The sequence below is a fragment of the Castor canadensis genome, chromosome 13 (genome assembly GCF_047511655.1).
Source record: "Castor canadensis chromosome 13, mCasCan1.hap1v2, whole genome shotgun sequence".
Taxonomy (NCBI): Eukaryota; Metazoa; Chordata; class Mammalia; order Rodentia; family Castoridae; genus Castor; species Castor canadensis.
This window is the reverse complement of record NC_133398.1, coordinates 92,404,730-92,423,525: the sequence shown is the minus strand read 5'-3', so window position 1 is coordinate 92,423,525 and position 18,796 is coordinate 92,404,730. Positions and strand designations below refer to the sequence as shown.

At 37.6% G+C, this 18,796-nt stretch overlaps 1 pseudogene; it reads left to right on the top strand.

Annotated features, from left to right (window-relative positions):
• Nucleotides 1-11,892: 11,892 nt before the first annotated feature.
• On the top strand, nt 11,893-12,277 carry LOC109689446 (RWD domain-containing protein 4 pseudogene; annotated as a pseudogene).
• The last annotated feature ends 6,519 nt before the right edge of the window (nt 12,278-18,796 follow it).

Sequence of the window (18,796 nt, the reverse complement as noted above, 5' to 3'; positions counted from 1 at the left end):
ACAGAACTATGCAATACAAAACTTAACCCCTAATGTGACCTATGAAATTCTCTTAATAATAATATAGCAATATTTTGAGCACTATTTCTATGGCTTCCCCTATGAAATTCCTGAGTTCAGAAAATGTTTGAGGGGACATGGAGTGCATTCATGAGGGCTAGTGCTCAGCAGCAACCACACCACGAAGCACCTAACTGAGCCTCTGACTTGCCTGTTTAAACATTCCAATTTGTCTGATGGTTTATTTAACTATAATTTGGTTATTGTTGGTGAAACTCTTTGTTTTTCGGATAAATACAAAATATATAGACTTTTGTTGTTTGGGGGTTTTGGCTTGCCTCATTCTTTTTTTTGTAGGGGCAGGGTTCTCTTTTCCTTTCCCTCTTTCCCGAAGTTCCATAGAGTAGTTCCACTGTCACAAACATGTTCTACATCTGAGTTTGTGTATGATCATGCTTGGTTTTGTATATATGTTTATTTTGGGGTCTATCTTCCAAGTACGAGGAAAAACATATGTATTTTTTGTTTCTGACCCTGGCTAACTTTACTTAGCATGTCCTCCAGTTGTATCCATTTACCATTAACCTTCAAACTCCATAATTCCTTGTGGCTGAGTAATACTCCATTGTGTATATATACCACAATTTCATGATCCAGTCATCAGTTGTAGGGCATCTGGGTTGTTTCCAGAACTTGGCTATTGTGAATAAAGCTGTGATGAATATCAGTACAGGTATCTCTACTGTATCCTGTCTTATGTTCTTTTGGGTAGATGCCCACGAGTGGTATCACTGGATCTTATGGCAGTTCTAGCTCTAGTTTTTTGAGGAATCTCCATACTGCTTTCCATAGTGATTGTACTAACTTGCATTCCCACCAGCAGTGTATAGGGGTTCCTGTTTTGCCACTTCCTCACCAGCATTTGTTGTTACCCTTGAATATGGCCATTCTAACTGGGGTGAGATGAAATCTAAGTGTTGTTTTGATTTGCCTCCCTTTCATAACCAGGAAAGTTGAACACTTCTTCATGTATTTACTAGCCATTTGTACCTCTTCCTTTGAGAACTCCCTGTTTAATTCATGTGCCCAACTCTTCGTTGGGGTGTTGATTCTTTTGGGGCTGAGTTTTTTTATTTCCCTTTAGATTCTGGATATCAGTCCCTTATTGGATGAGTAACTAGCAAAGATTTTCTCCCATTCTGTGTGCTCTCTTGAGTCTAGTGACTGTTTCCTTTGCTGTACAGAAGCTCTTTAGTTTGATGCAGTCCCACGGGGCAGGGTTTTTGTTTTTTAGTTTTTGTTTGGGTTTCTTTTGTTTTGTTTTGTTTTTGTTTTTGTTTTTGTTTTTGAGACAGTCTGCCTATACACCCAGACTGGTGTGGAACTTGAGATCCTCCTGCCTAAGCCTCCCAAGTGCTGGGATTACAAGTGTGCTGTGCCACCATGCCTTACTCTTCTTTTTTAATTAATCCATTTCTTTCCACAGCTTTTTATTAATATAAAAGATTTTTTGATGTTTCATTGCTGATGTTATTTGCTACTAAGTGATATATTTCTCATTAAATCTCTCCATCGTCATTTTTTGTTTTTGAGTTTCTGTTTTCTTTTGAAGTTTTCAATTACTCTGTTTCAGGTTCTTGATGGAATTTCCCTGTTGTTGTTTTCAATGTTCTAGCCTGTTTTCAATGTTGTTTTAATGTTCTACTCATTAAAAGTTATTAAGAAGCCAGGCAATACTAGCCTATAATACCACCTGTAATCCTAGCTACTCAGGTGGCAAAGATCAGGAGGATCACAGTTCAAGACAGCAAATAGTTCTCAAGACCCTGTCTTGAAAAAACCCAACACTAAAAAGGTTTCAAGTGTGAGGCCCTGAGTCCAAACCCCAGTATAGCCAGAAAACAAACTAAAGTGATTAAGGCATTTACTACTTCAGAGGATTGATTTTTCTAAATATTTTAGGATGTACGAGGTTAGCAATAATTGTGTTTTCTCTACTTTTTCAGAATTTTTGTTATTAAGTAAAAATTTAAATGTTGGTATTTTTGTTTTGTTTCTACAAACTTCATTTCTTTTTTATAATTTATTGTAAACCATTCTTAAAAATATAAATGACATAAAATTCTTTCATTCAAAGATTTTCTGAAGCTGTAAAGACCTCTATTGAATATTTTGTATTTAAATTTATGTTTTATGCATTTATTTATGGCAAGTTTTTTATTAACTTTTTTTGTGGTACTGGAGTTTGAACTCAAGGTCTCATGCTTGGTAGGCAGGTGTTAGTCCACTCAAACCACGACTTCTGCCCTTCTTACTTTAGGTTATTTTTCAGATAGAGCCCCATATTTTTTCCTGAACTAGCTTTGAACCATGACCTTCTTAATCTCCACCTCCAGAGTAGCCAGTGTTACAAGCACAAGCCATGAGCTGTATTTTATTTTTGAGAGAGGGTCTTATTAACTTTGCCTAGTCTGGCCTCAAATTCATTATCCTCCTGCCTCTCCCTCCTGAGTAGCTGGGATTACAGGCATGTGCCACCATATCCAATCTTTTTTATTAAATCTTTAAGTTATCAGGTTCACAGAATAGTTAAGTAGTAAAAATAATAATAATAATAATAAGTTTCAGTCACTAATTAAGTAACTTATAAGCATTGTCTAAAGTTTGGATTTATCTGTCATAATGTCTTCTCTTCTTCAGCATAGATGTCACATTTAGAGGTATCAAATGCAAATGAAGCTATGGTCCCCTGCTCTGCTCCTACATATTAAACAAACAAAAAAAGATGTAATCATCTTAAGCACCTGCATGTACAAGATAAGAATGTTCTTTTATAATATTGGTAACAATATCAGAATGCCAGTTACTACATCATGAAATTAATTGCCAAAGCTAAAATGTCTCACACAAATGCAGAATTGCTCACCTGCAATTGTCCGCCTGAAATTTTCAACAATCTAATTGAGACCACTTAAAGGAAACAAAAAGCATCTCCCCATCAGATGCCACTACTAGCAGACACATGACAACATTTCATATCAAAGAGAAAGCATGCTAAGTCAGAGGTAATCCCTTGACTGATATAACTGAAGATATGAGTAACTATGCCAGTTTAGAGTTCTAATTAGAATCCCTGAAGAGAAATGCTTGAAGGAATGTTACATGTTCCACAGCAAATTATCAAACTGCTGCAGGTGAGCTGCCCAAGGTAATAAATGAGATTTGATGGCGATGCTACAAGTTTTTGTGCTATCATGATTTTACTTCAGTGTCAGGGAGATGGAAAGCCTGATAACAGTGTGCATTTTATATGAAACCCTGAGAGGCGGGTAACACATGGTGTTTATTCCTAGAAACTCTCATATGTAAATGTTTCCCTATGGCTTTGAATTGCACATTGAGTGATGAAACTAAAATGGTGACTCTAACAAAATACAAGTTCCTAGAGTCCATCTGGTTTCAGCTGTAGTGAAAGATGGGATCAGGGTACCACTTTGTTTTTCATATCAAAATGTATTGACATTCACTGGAAGAGAGATGTCACAAATGTGTGAGCAGAGATGAGTTTTTTTAAAAATGAATCTCACCTTGAAGATTTGTTGAAGGATATTCCTAGCTTAAACAAAGTAGTTTAACTAACATTTTTTAGTACCTGAAGTTAAATTGAAAATTAGAAATTTAAAAAATTTTAAATATGTAAACCATGTTTTTGTGTGTGTTTGCATGCATGTGTGAAGCCAAATGCCAGCTTCAGAAAAGTAAAATTAAAATTGCTCACATGTGGGTCAGAGGTGTGGCTTCAAGTGGCAAAGCACCTGCCTAGCAAACACAAAGCCCTGGGTTCAAACCCCAGTACTGCTAAAACAAAAAAAAAGAGAGAGAAAGAAAAAAAAGATAATTATTCACATGCAAAATGTATTGACATTAGTTGAGTTTATTTGTGAATTGTTAAGATTAGTGTGTTGACATCTATATGTGCTAAAAGAAAAAATTCCAACTTTAATGTTAAATACTGATTAGACAAATTTATTACATCAAACCATATGAAATTGCCAGTTTGGGAGGCCAATGATGACAATTCCATATAGTTTAACCTGTCATTCAAAATCTATCACCATTATCAGAAGAAATTTCCACAGAATTTGAAAATAGCCATTTCAAGTATAAAACTTGATATCTAAAATAAGTTATTTATAAATTTGTCACATTGCCAATTTTGAACTTCAAATGACTATATATTTGTGTATAAATTATATTCTGGTAATTATTATATTCCCTGCCCAGTGACTTTGTGAAATGTTCAATATCTTTTGAATGACATTTCTTGTGTGGCTAATCCACAGTATCAGGGACCAAAGATTGCTAGTGACACTGCAAGTAAATATAGAGAGAAAAGCACTGTGAGCCTTTCCTGTCACGCTCCTCTGAAAAACTTTACAACATCCATCACAGCCAGGCTCCTGCTGAACTTTCCTACATAAGGCCTCCCAGAGCCCACTGAACTCCCTTCCTCACTCTCACACTCAGGACAATCCAACCCCTTCAGCAATTTACTCAACAAATACTTATGGAGTTGCCACTATACACTAGTAGGTAACTATGGTTGGCAACAATTAATTGAATATTTCAAAATAACTAGTAAAGAGGATTTTGAATGTTCCCAACACAAAGGACAGATAAATGTGTGAGGTGATAGATATGCCAATTACTCTGATCGAATATATACATTGTATTTATGTATTAAAATGTCACACTGTATGCCAAAATAGGTATAATTACTATGTCAATTAAAAATAAAAATATAATCCAAAAATATTCAAAAAGGAAAATAAAAATATCAGCCAGAATTTACTAGTCTCTGCTGCAATAAAAAATGGCCTGACCAGGCTTGATGGCTCACACCTATAATTTTCAGCTACTCAGGAGGTGGAGATGAGGAAGATTGTGGTCCAAGGTCAGCCAAAGCAAAAAGTTAGTGAGACCCCAATCTCAACCAATTAAAAGTTGGATGTGGTGACATGTACCTGTCATCCCAGCTACACAAGAAGTATACACAGGGTGATCTCAGTCCAGGCCAGTCCTAACATTAATGTGAGACCCTATTCGAAAAATAGCAAAAACAAAAAGGGTTGGTGACATGGCTCAAGTGGTTGAGCACCTGCCTAGCAAGTATGAGGCCATAAATTCAAAACTCAGTACTACAAAAAAAAAAAAAAGGCCCCAAAACCTCAATGACTAAACAATTAATTTCTTGCTTATTCTACATGACCGTCACAGATCAACTCTACTCCAGCACCCAGGCTGACAGAACAACCTGGAATATTTGCTGGTAATCACAACAAAAGACAAAAGAAAGAAATATGGCAGATCTTATGCTGGTTTTTAAAGCTCTAAACTCAAAACAATTCACCTTTTAGTTGATCATAGGCAAGTCCTATGGCCAAATCTGACATAGAATAAGGAAGTAGAATCCTTGCCCCAGGGAAGGACAGCATGCTTTTCCTCTCTGCCATCACTGCATGTCTCCTGTACTTGTAGCTGTACTTACAATGTGGCATCACAATTAATTGTATCTGTGTCCACCCTTTCTCCAATACTGTGAGCCTCATAGGCAGGAATCATGCCTTACACATAATCCTAGCCATTGCCCAGGCAGCTGCCATTTACTTGGAGCAAAAAGGAGTAAGCAAGTCCCTGGATTCCATCCCCAGCAAGTGGGTTGTGTGCTCTGGCATCCAGACCAGGGCCTTGTAAGGAATAACAGGGCTGTTTAACTAGTTTCCCAGCTCAGAGGCTTCCCAAGTTGTTTTCTTTCAGCCTCCCCAGCTTCGCACCTCTCAGTGTAGGTTTGGGGACTTCCCTTCAGCCTCACCTCCACCCGACTAGACTACTTTCAGATTTATAGGCGTCCTAGGGGAGTGCAAGGTGGGCACTGTCCTCAGAGTGAGGCAAACTCTGAGTAAAGGGCTAATGGCTATGAAGTAAAAGCTTCATTACACCCCAACAAAAAGCTGTGTTGGCCTATTCCCTGGGTTCAGGTGATGAAGGATGCTCTCTGACAGTGTGAGCACTGGCTGGGTTGCCAGCTGGCTCTGAGTGCTCAAACCAAGCCCACAGTGCCCCGCCTGGTGACCTTGGCTGGCAAGCCTTCTTCCTCTGGCTCCATTTACCTTCCATTCTTTTGGCAGTCCTGTCCCCCAGGGTGGTTAGTCTAGGAACAGGAATACCTCCTCACCCTCTCAAACATTTTAGCTATTCCCAGAGTCCTCTCCAGCTAACACAGGACATGGGCTTTTGAAACCAAACACTCTTCTTTTCTCTATTTTCTACAAAAGAAGAAAGAAATGACAATGAAGCATGGGGGAAAGGGAAAAGAATTAGTCACTATCACAAAACATTATCCTTCCTCTAGGTGTTTGAGGGTTTTCAGAGCATTTTCATCTACACTAATTGCTGAAATATTGGTAACTACTGCAGATGACAATACATGAACTTCTATAAATTTGGAGATATTTCTTTAAAATTAATCTCCTGATGGATAATCTTGTGATGGCACCTCAACTCTACCCACTTCATCACCATGGACCCTTCCTTAGTCTTAACCAGTGTAAAATTGATTAACAGGGATATTTAAAGTATGTTGTTGGTGGAAATGAAATATTTAGGAATATCCCACCTTTCTTTCCAGCAGTCAGAGGCCGGGTCTCTGTACCAGCCCTTGGGCCTCTGATAAGTACAATGGCCACAGTAAGGAAAGGAAAATCTGTTTAATAAACAGTGCTGGAGATTAGACCCTTATTTTACATCATGAACAAAAATCAACTCAAAATGAATTAAAGACTTAGATAGAAGACTTTTTTTTTTATTTATTTATTTTATTTTATTTTTATTATGTGCATACATTGTTTGGATCATTTCTCCACCCTGCCCCCCTCTCCCCCTCCCCCCCTCCTCAGTTTCAGGCAGGTCCCGTTCTGCCCTTGTGACTGATTTTGTTGGAGAAAAGACATAAGCATAATAAGAAGGACAAAGTGTTCTTGGTAGTTGAGTTAAGGATAGCTATACAGAAAGATTCCTACTATTGCTCTCATGTGCCCATGTGTTAACATCCCATGTTGATTCAACTCTAACTGATCTTTACATTGGTTCCTGACCCCCTGCTAGTGATAACCTGTCGTTTTAAGGTTTCTGTATTAGTTCCTCTGGAGTGGGGACATCAAACACTTTCATGTTTTGGGTTTTCTACCTATTCCTATATTTCCTGTATGTGCTCTCCCCCTTTCTTGTGATCCGAGTCCAACAACATTGCTGCATTTGCCCTAGATCTAAAAGTCCACATATGAGGGAGAACATACGATTTTTGGTCTTCTGAGCCTGGCTGACCTCACTCAGAATGATGTTCTCCAGTTCCACCCATTTACTTGCAAATGATAAGATTTCATTTTTCTTCATGGTTGAGTAAAATTCCATTGTGTGCAAGTACCACATTTTCTTGATCCATTCGTCAGTAGTGGGGCATCTTGGCTGTTTCCATAACTTGGCTATTGTGAATAGTGCCGCAATAAACATGGGTGTGCAGGTGCCTCTGGAGTAACCTGTGTTGCATTCCTTTGGGTATATCCCCAGGAGTGGGATTGCTGGATCATATGGCAGGTCTATGTTTAGATTTTCAAGAAGCCTCCAAATTTTTTCCCAGAGTGGTTGCACCAGCTTGCAATCCCACCAGCAGTGGATTAGGGTTCCTTTTTTCCCACATCCTCGCCAGCACTTGTTGGTGGTATTTTGGATCATGGCTATTCTAACAGGGGTGAGGTAGAATCTTAGTGTGGCTTTGATTTGCATTTCCTTTATGGCCAGAAATGGTGAGCATTTTTTCATGTGTTTTTTGGCCATTTGAATTTCTTCTTTTGAAAACATTCTGTTTAGTTCAGTTGCCCATTTCTTAATTAGTTCATTGACTTTAGGAGAGTTTAGTTTCTTAAGTTCCCTGTATATTCTAGTTATCAGTCCCTTATTTGATGTATAGCTGGCAAATATTTTCTCCCACTCTGTGGGTGGTCTTTTCAGTTTAGAAATCATTTCTTTTGTTGTACAGAAGTGTTTAATTTTATGAAGTCCCATTTATTCATCCTTTCTCTTAGTTGCTGAGCTGCTGGGGTTCTATTGAGGAAGTCTTTGCCTATACCTATTTGTTCCAGAAGTGTTTCCTGCTCCTTCCTGTAGTAACTTCAGTTTCAGGTCTGATATTTAGGTCCTTAATCTATTTTGAGTTGATACTAGTACAGGGTGATAGACATGGATCTAGTTTCAGTTTCTTGCAGATGGGTAACCACTTTTCCCAGCAACATTTGTTGAAGAGGCTGTCTTTTCTCCGTCATATATTTTTGGCTTTAAATGGTAAAGTTACTGGAAGAAAACTTAAGGGAAAAGCTCCATGACATTGATCTGAGTGAGGAATTTTTTATTATGAGCCTGAAAGTTCAGGCAACAAAAGCATAACAAATGGAATTGCATCAAAAGCTTCTGCACAACAAAACAAATGATGTTAAGAAGCATCCAGTCCACCTGCCTGGGCACCCCACCTGCCCTGACTTTGAGCTCCCCACCCACAACCTGCTGCTTGGTGCCATCCAGGTCTGGGGTGGACTCCCATCTGTGGCTGTGAAAATTGTACCCCCACCCTATAGCAAAGGCAGGAAAGGAAAAAGGGATGTCCCAGCCTTGGGGGAACCACCACCCTATTTCTCTTCATTGTCACAAATGTTGTCAAGCAGGGGTAGGAGATTAAGAGTGCCAACGAGAAAGTGAGAACCCCAGGCAGAACACACCTTTCCCATGCAGGTCCCAAGATAGAAGTAGAACTATGTTCTATTTATGAAGGAAATGTAGGTTTCCAAGAATTAAGTCCAGTTTCATTTCAATACAGGGTAGGTGAAAATGGCTATCCAAAGCCTTTTGATGTTGCTGCTGCTGCTTTTACATTTTTATTAGCATATATTAGTTGTTCATTGTGACATTTACTAACAATATATCTTAATTAGATTCACTCCCTTCATCTTTCTCCCTCATCCACCCTCCCCCTTCTTTGAAGAATTTCAACAGGTTTCATTGTTTAATTTTCATACATGTATACAAATTACATTGTCCAAATTGGCCTTCCTTCACCTTCTCCATTTACCCTCCCTCATCCAACTGACACCCACCCTCAGACAGGACTGTTTTACATTCCTGTCCTTTGTTTTTTTTAAGTACATATTGAGTGTTCAAAGGGATTTTGCAATAGTATTTCATACATGTATGAAATTACATGCTACATGAAATTACTGTTACTTTCTCTTTCTCTATCACCCTGCTCCCCAATTATTCAACAGCTTTCAGTGAATTTCATTATACCATCTTCATACACAAATACAATGTATTTCAATATTATTCACTATCATCCTATTTTCCTCTCCCACCTCCCCTTAGTCCCCTCTGAAAGACCCACTATCACAGTCATGTTCTCTCTCTCTCTCCTTCCCTTTCTCCCTCATATATGTATTTGTGTGTGTGTTCATTTTGTAGGTCTAGATTCCACATACAACAGAAAACATGCAACCTTTGTGCTTCTGAGCCTGGTTTACTTTGCTTAAGATGATAATCTCTAGTTCTGTCCATTTACTTGCAAACCACATAGTTTCATTCTTCTTTATGGCTGAGTAATACTCCATTATGTGTATATAGCACATATTCTTAATATATTCATCAGTTGTAGGGTATTTGGGCTGTTTCTAAAGCTTGGTTATTGTGAATAATGCTGCAATAACCATGGGTGTGTAAATGTCTCTATTTTATCTTGGCTTACATTCCTTCAGGTATACGCCCAAGAATGGTAGTTCTACTTTCAATTTTTTGAGGAACCCTCAAATTGCTTTCCATAGCAGATGCACTCATTTACATTCCCACCAAGGGTATAAAGGTTCCTTTTTCACCCCTCATCCTCACCAGCATTTGTTGTTGTTTGTGTTATTGATGATAGCCATTCTGTCTGAAGTGAGGGAAAAATATCAATGTAGTTTTGATTTGCATTTCCTTTATGGCCAAGGAAGTGAACATTTCTTCATGTATTTATTGGTCATTTGTACTTCTGTTGAGAATTGTCTGTTTGGTTCATTTTTCCATTTACTCATTAGGTTGTTGATTCTTTGAGAAATTAGTATTTTGAGCTCCCTGTGTGTTCTGGTTATTAATCTCCTGTCAGAAGTATAGCTGGTAAAGATTTTCTCCCATTATGTAGGCTGTCTCTTCAGTCTAGTGACTGTTTCCTTTGCTGTGCAGAAACTTTTCAGTTTGATGCAGTCCTATTTGTCAGGCCTTTCTCTTAATCGCTGAACTATTGGAGTTTTATTCAGGAAGTTATTGCCTATGCCTATATGTCCCAGTGTCTTCCCTATTCTTTCCTGTAGTGGTTTCACAGTTTTAGGTATTATATTAAATCTTTAATCCACTTGGAATTCATATTAGTAACAGGGTGGGAGACTGGGATCTAATTTCAGTCTTCTCCATGTGGACATCCAGTTTTCCCACAAAAATTTGTTAAAGAGGATATCTTTTCTCCAACACATATTTTGGGCTCCTTTGTAAAAAAACAAAGACCTTACCTGTGTGGGTTTGTGTCCGGGTCTTCAATTTTGTTCCATTCATCCTCATGTCTGTTTTTCTGCCAGTACCAAAGCCTTCTTAATAGAGATTTTCTGGACAGAAACCAGCCTTGTATGCACATATGAATAATAAAAGAAAAAAAAATTATCTCACCTGTAATCTTAGCTACTCAGGAGGCAGAGATCAGGAGGATCTCGGTTCAAAGCCAGCCTAGGCAAATAGTTTGCAAACCCTTTCACAAAAATACCTGACATAATGCAGGGCTAGTACAACAGCTCAAGTGGTACAGTACCTGCCCAGCAAGTAGGAGGCCCTAAGTTCAAACCCCAGTACTGCAAAAAGAGCTCTTTCAGTTACTGCTTTTATGCAGTAGCAGTATGTATTATTTTTGAAATAAAATAACTTTTAAAACCTTTAAATGAACAGACTCTTCCTCACTACTCACCGCTCTCTCTTTTTTTTTTTTTTTTTTTTGCAGTACCAGGGTTTGAACTCAGGGCTTACACCTTGAGCCACTCCACCAGTCCTTTTTGGTAAAGGGATTTTTTAGACATAGGGGCTTGCAAACTATTCGCAGGGGCTGACTTTGAACCGCGATCCTCCTGATCTCTGTTTCCTGAGTAGCTAGGATTGCAGGCGTGAGCCTCCGATGCCTAGGGAGGCCACCTCTGGGTAGCCCTCCACTTTCCTCTGGTAGCCTCAGTTTGACTTGATATCTGTTGTTTTCCTTCTAGAGAAAGAAATGATGGGGCGCTCCGACGTGTTCCCTGTCTCCTAACTTGCTAGTGACTTTTGGCTTCCTCAGTAGTCAACATTTGTATGACAGTGTGACCATCACTCCCAGATAAGCTATGGAGTGTGGTATTTCTTTTCCTACCTGGTAGAAGCTTTTCCTTGCTTTCCCTGGAGAGGACATTACCCCGCTTTTTGCCTGGGATCACCAGTGTATACAGGTGTTACTCAAGCTTCCCTAACTCTTTGCAGCAGTCAGCATTCCTCATCTTATTCAGACACAGCAGGCCATCCACTGGTCGCATTGCTTTTTCTTGAAGATATCCTACAGTTCTCCAGCTTCCCACTCCAAATCTTGTTTTCTTCTCCTGTTTCCTGTGTTTAAATATATTCAGTCCTTCACTTTCATGGAGTATATCAATCAGGAGTTTCCAGCAAAAGGCTGGTTGGTAAATAAAACTTTGAAATCTTAAAAAAAAAAAAAAAGAAACATATCCCCAAACACCACCAATTATATCTATGAACCTTTTTTTTAACAACACCATATTATCAACTGTAAAACAGAGTATATTAGCCAAGTTACAGAAAGCAGTAGAAGTTAATTTTGGAGTCTCTATGGCTTATACATTGTTTGAATACACCAAGGACAATAAAGAGTAGTTCATGGAAAGTCACCAGCCCATTAATTCTACAATATCCATAAGCAATATCATCTCAGTTGATACTTCTAATATAGTTCCATCAAGTAATAAAAAAAGACAAAAAAGAGCAACTTTCAAAAGCCCAAAAATGGAAGCTGGCAGATAAAACAGATCACAAAGAACTTCCTCTAGGCTGGAACTGGGTTGATATAAAGCATTTAAATAAAACTAACCATAAAGATGATGAGTTCCTTGGAATTTGAGACAAGGAAACCATCCTTTAAAAAGTAACCTGTGAGGACTGGATCTGGTGGCACACATCTTGAGAAACTGAGGCCAGTCTGGGCAAAAATACAAGACCCTAATACTAAAAACAAACTATAAAAAGCAAAAGGAGCTGGGCTTATGGATCAATGGTAGAACATAAGGCTCTCAGTTCAATTTCCCACACCACTAAAAAGAAAAGGAAAAAAGCAATCTTGTTTCAACATCTTTCAGTATCATTATTCACTGGTATTGAGGCATATTTTTATAAAATACAGGATTTTTTTGTGTTTCTTGCATAAAAACTTATAATTGGAAAGTTCATGAAGAGATCTTTTGGCAGTACTGGGGTTTGAACTTGAGTCTCACACCTGGTAGGCAGGCCCTCTACCACTTGAGCCACTCCACCAGCCTTTGTGTGTGTGTGTGTGTGTGTGTGTGTGTGTGTGTTGGGTCTTTTTGAGATAGGGTCTTCTGAACTATTTGCCCAGGCTGGCATGGAACCATGACCTGCTGATCTCTCTGCCTCTCAAGTAGCTAGGATTATAAGAGTGAGCCACCAACACTGGCTTATGAAGAAATTTGGCATTAAATTATTTTCTCAAATTTGTCTTAATGAAATGTTACTATTCAGTATGCTTCATGAAGTCTGTTGAGCTTTATAAATGGACAAATGTGGAGAATAATAACCAGTCTTAATTTGTATGATCTTCAACAAATGAATGTGATCATTTTTAAAGGATGGTGAAGCCCTGTCAAGCTGTTCCATAGCATGGTCCACTAAGCCTATAAATGGAGTATCTCACTGTGAAGCTTTTGTCTCTTCTTTTGCTTAATTACTGAAATATAAATCTTAATACCAGTATTTGAACTTTTTATATGATACTCTCTCCTGTTCCTTTTTTATTTTTCAACAGTGAACTGCTTCCCTTTAATAAATTGATGCTTATTTATACTTCTCTTGATTTGGGCCAAAGTGTTTGATCATGAGAGCTTTCAACACTATGTGTAATAGGGGAATACAAAAACAAATTTGCCAAATACTTTAGACAGCATTTGACTAAGTGTTGTCTCTTATTAAAAACATTTTTCTTTCCTGCATATGCTAGAATGTGAATAAAAGATGCTTTAATATTTAATTTTTTATTGTTGGTGACAATTAATTGCAATTTATCTGCTATTGTGATGGTTTCAGTTATTGAATAACTGAGGTCTTTGAATGGGCTCAACACAAAACCACATTGCAAGTCTTGTTTTATTTGTAGGTCTTTTAAAGTATCCAATTGTGCTTCTCAGTCTCTGCATCTGTTTAATAATATATAGAGAAGTCTTTCAAATGCTGAACTGTTAGACATTTTCTCTAAAGTATTAGTAGAAAAAATTATTGGTATAGTTTTTATATCGGAAAACTTTTACTGGGGAAAATTAGTGATGTTTATGTGTGATTTACAGTGACTTTTTATATGTTCCTTACCCTTAAGAACAGTTGGCCTGGAAGGGTAGATTGCTAGCATATCAAGTTATACCTGTGTAGTTTACATCTGAAGTGTTAAAGAATAATTAACTTTTAAAGAAGTTACCTTAGCATAAGAGCATAAGAGCATGTGTCCATGGTTTTTACAAAATTAATCTTGACTTCAGCTAAGTTGTTTGAATTATATAAATTAAGTATAATTACAGCAAAGGAGTTTAATGTCATTTTCAAAGCTGAATCACATTTTGTTTCTTGGGTTAATATTAAAATTGAGGACCACTAGAATTGGTGATTCTGAGGTTTGAACCCAGGGCTTGTGCTTGTAAGGCAGGTGCTCTGCAGTGCTCTAGCCATGACTCCAACCCTGATCAATTTTTTTGTTTTTGAAGAAACATTCAGTAGTTGAAAAAAATATTTTGATTTGGTTAGGCTTATAGATTACAAAGAATAATGCTTGTCAAATGCCAATTCAATATTTTTATTTATCTTATATTAAATATATAAGTTTCTGGGGGCAATGATGGTTACAGTTCCTCTTATTTTCTTATATAAAACATTTGAACACTGTCATCAATATTGTCATCATCTGCCATCACTCCCAGAATATTTTCTCAAAGCCTATTTACTTAAAATTGTATGGAAAGACATAACCACAATAAAAAAAGAAGAAACCAACAAAAAGAAAATATTTGCAAACCATATACCTGATAGGGGTTAATAACAAAAATATATAAGGAATTCAAACAACTCCATAGCCAGAAGACAACCCAATTTAAAAATGGGCAAAGGATCTGAACAGACAATTCTCAAAAAAAGAAACAAATGTCAGTGGATTTATGAAGAATTGCTTGTGTCACTCAGTATCATCAGAGAAGTACAAATTGAAACCACAATGAGATATCATCTCACACCTGCTAGAATGTCTTTTATCGCAAAGATGAAATAAACCAGGCACCAGTGGCTCCGGCCTGTAATCCTAGCTCCTCAGGAGACAGAGATCAGGAGGATCATGGTTCCAAGCTAGCATGGGCAAAAAAGTTCAAGACCACATCTCAACAGAAAAGGTTGGCATGGTGATTCATGCTTGTCATCTCAGAGCTATGGCAGGAAGGGTAAAATAGGAAGATGCCAGTCCAAGTCAGCCTGGGCAAAAAGTAAGACCCTATCTCCAAAATAACTATGGCAAAAAGGGCTAGAGGCGTGGCTCTAGTGGTAAATCACCTGCCTTGCAATCATAAGGCCCTGAGTTCAAAATGTCAAAAAAAAAAAAAAAAGAAAGAAAGAAAGGTAAGTGTTGGTAAGGAGCAGGAGAAAACGAACCCTGAACACTATTTGTGGGAATATAAATTTATACAGCATTGTAGGAAATGGTAAGAGACTCCCTCTAAAACTATAAATATAATTGCCATATGATTCAGCAATCCCACATCTGGGAATATGTCAAAACAAATTGAAATCAATATGTAAAGAGATAGTTGCACTCCTAACCTCATAGCAGTGCTATTCATACTTGACAAAATGAAGAATCAGCCTAAGTGATATAAAGAAAAGTGGTAAAATATACACAATGGAAATGTGGCATATATATATATATATATATATATATATATACACACACTTCAGACTTAAGAAAACAGCTATGTCATTTGGAACAACAAAGATGAATCTAGAAGACATTGAGCTAAGAAAAATAATCCATTTAAATGAAGACAAATGGCACATGATCTCATTTATATGTGGAATTTAAAAGACATTAACTCATAGTAGTAAAAAATAGAATGACAGTTACCAGGGACAGACGGGGACAGAAGAAGGGAATGGAGAGTTAGTGGTCAGGAGTATGTTTCAGCAAGATAGGATGAATAAGATTTGGCTCAAGCAGTAAGAGCACCTGCCTTGCCAGTGTGAGGCCTTAAGTTCAAACCCAAGTGCTGCAAAAAAAAAAAAAAAGATTTAAGATCTATTGCAGCAGAATGACTATAGTCAATAGTAATGTATTACTGTATTATGTATTTCAAAATAACTAAAGGAATAAATTTCAAATATAACACTACAAAAAATGTTAAGTAACATGATTAATGTTAGTTAGCTTGGTTTTTTAAAATTAGTTTATAGTTGTTGTTGTGTTGGGGGTACACTGTGACATTTACAAAAGTACTGATAATATAACATAGTTGAATTCACCCCCAGTTAGCTTGTTTTAATCATTCCACATTATATATATTATATACCTACATATAGGTTGAATATCACATTGACCTTCATAAATGAAATATAATTACAATCTATTGGTTTAAAATAGTATTGGTAAATTTCTTTGTAAGTGGAGGCCGTATGGGAAGGTTTGCTTACTGGCTTTCTGAGAATATTGGCAATTCATCCATTCTTTTTAAATCCCCATTCCTCCCTAGATCTTACCACTATAATATTCATCTCAAATTTTATTACACCTACACAGGAAGAGAAAGAGAGAGAGAGGAATTTTCTAAATCCCTAATGTATGCCCAGCTCTAAACTGTCTTAGGCAAGTCGCTAGATAGGGCCAACAAGCTCAATTTCTCCTTGGTTGCACATTTACCTGAATATTAAGTATCTTACTGCAACCAGGTTATCTCAGACTTCACAACTTAATACAGAAAGCACAACTGAGAGTAATATGTGCATGCTCTCCAAAGAAAGCAAAGCAGAAAATCCCTAGGATTTCAGGAACGATCATCTCTGCCTCAATTACCCAGTTTCATGTGTTGTCCATGCTGAACAGCCAGATATTTGTTGGTTTGTAGAGGAAATAATGTGCCCATTTTCCATGCTCAAGAACCATAATCAGAGACATAAATAAATCATAGTAAATAAATAAATAAGAGACAATAATTACTGGCACAAACTAGATGCAATTCTTAGAGAACGTCTGCTTAGCTTGCTGAGGCGGGAGGTGAGGGACATGGACGGGGTGTCCAGGCACCATGCAGAGCAGATCATTTGCCTTTTGACTTCAGTCACTCTAAGGCAGAGCAGGATGGACAACTTGGGGGTCATTGAACAAATCAAAGTTCAAAAATAATTACCTCAAAAGTCAGAAGCAGCAGATGCTGTAAACAAATTCTATTTAATGTAGTTTGGTAGCACAGTTGGAGCAGACTGGCAGTCATGTTGTTAACACAGTGATATTTAATTTAACTTATTTCAATATAGACACTGCGTGGTCCTGTTAATCCAGAGAACCCATTACCTGGGAAGAAGAATAATGATGAGATTTACTGGGAACATAACTGTCCCATGGCCTTGCTTACTTCATTATTCTGCTCAAGTATTTCAGAGGCCACTGAAGCTATTTTTTTATTGGAAAGTAACAGGCAGAGTCCATTGAGCCAATCACATATAGAGCCCACTCCTTGGGACTAGAAGTGTGGCTCAAGTGGTACAGTGGCTGCTTTGCAAGGACTAAGTCCTGAGTTCAAATCCCAGTCCCACACACACAAAAATAAGAGCCCACTCCTGTCCCTTTCAGAAATTCACTGGGTCCCTCCATTCCAGGTCATCTCAGGCAGATACAAATGTGCTTAAGGACAGAGATGTCTATTGAGGTAGGTATCACTGGTTAACTGAAAGCACATGATTTCAGGATAAGACTGAGAAATAATGGGAGCTAAAGGTACTGGAGCTGAAGAGTAGGGAAGCTGATTTCAGGTGTGGGACCCATTCACCCTCAGGCTCTTCTTCTCTGAGCCTCTTTATTAGCCAAGCATTTTGGACCCTCACGTGGCCCCAATCAACCAGGGCCTCCCAGTCTAAGACACATTTGTGCCTCCAGAGATACTGTCCATAGCCCCATTCAAAACTTAACTGTCATCATTCCACCATAAAAAATAAAATTTGCAGTAAAATTAATGGAACTGGAGGTCATCATGTTAAACAAAATAAGCCAGACTCAGAAAGACAAATATTGCATATTTTTTCTCATAAGCAGAATCTAGATTTAAAGCACAAATAAACATGTAAACAAAAAGGTCATGAGTGTAAAAGGGGGACTATTTGGTGGGGACCAGTGCAAGGGGAGAAGAGAGGGTGATATAGGAAGTGAATACAATTAAAATAGATTATATACATGTATGTCGAAATGAAACCCATTATTTTGTACAATTAAACTGAAAAATAAAAACCTCGACTGTCCCATCCCCATTCCTTTAATGTCCTCCTGGTGAATGGCAAGTCATTCCAGTAAGTAATTAGTAATAAGGAAGTAATGGGTGATAATGATTCAAAGTATTGTCCTTCCAAAAAATAGCATGCATTTAACTGATTTTAAAGCCCTAGTTTAAATTTGCCAATGAGGATTTTAGGCAACATAGCAGGTTAATGCAGAAATTTGGGGAAAAGGGAAGAGGTTTTAGGTGGACTGCTAAAGCGTTACTTGTTGTAAATAGTTTAACTACCCAAAAATATGGAAACATCCCTCTATTAATTCTATGGAATCTTTTTTTTAATAATGTCTTAGATTTTACTTTTTTTTTTTTTTTTTGCCAATACTAGGGCTTGAACTCTGGGCCTTCCAGCACTGCCACTGAGCCATGCCTCCATGTCAATCCTGTGAAATTATGGTCAGCTACCAATAATACAATTTGTCAAGGAACATTTCAGCCATATTAAGGAGAAAAATCAAAATAATATCTATATTAAAGCTATAGCTATTTTAAAAATGCATATAGATATGGATATAATTTGAACTTATTCGTGTATGTATGAGTATAGATTCACAGATACTCATTTTGTACTTTAGGTTATAAGCCAATGCTTTATGATTTATTATGTTGATCAAATTGTTCCAGCTTTGGCTATAGGTATTTTTCAGGTTGGCTCCTAAAACATATTCCCATACCTCTTTTTTTTCTTTTTTCACTTGTCACTTTTTGGTACTGTAAAATGCTGCTCTTGCATTTTCCCCACACCAGCCCTAAAATGATCCATTTCTCAAATGGGCCTAGGTTTCTTTTCTTGAAGGGTAGCAATAGAAACCAATGGCTGGAGACCTCGTATGCGCATTGCT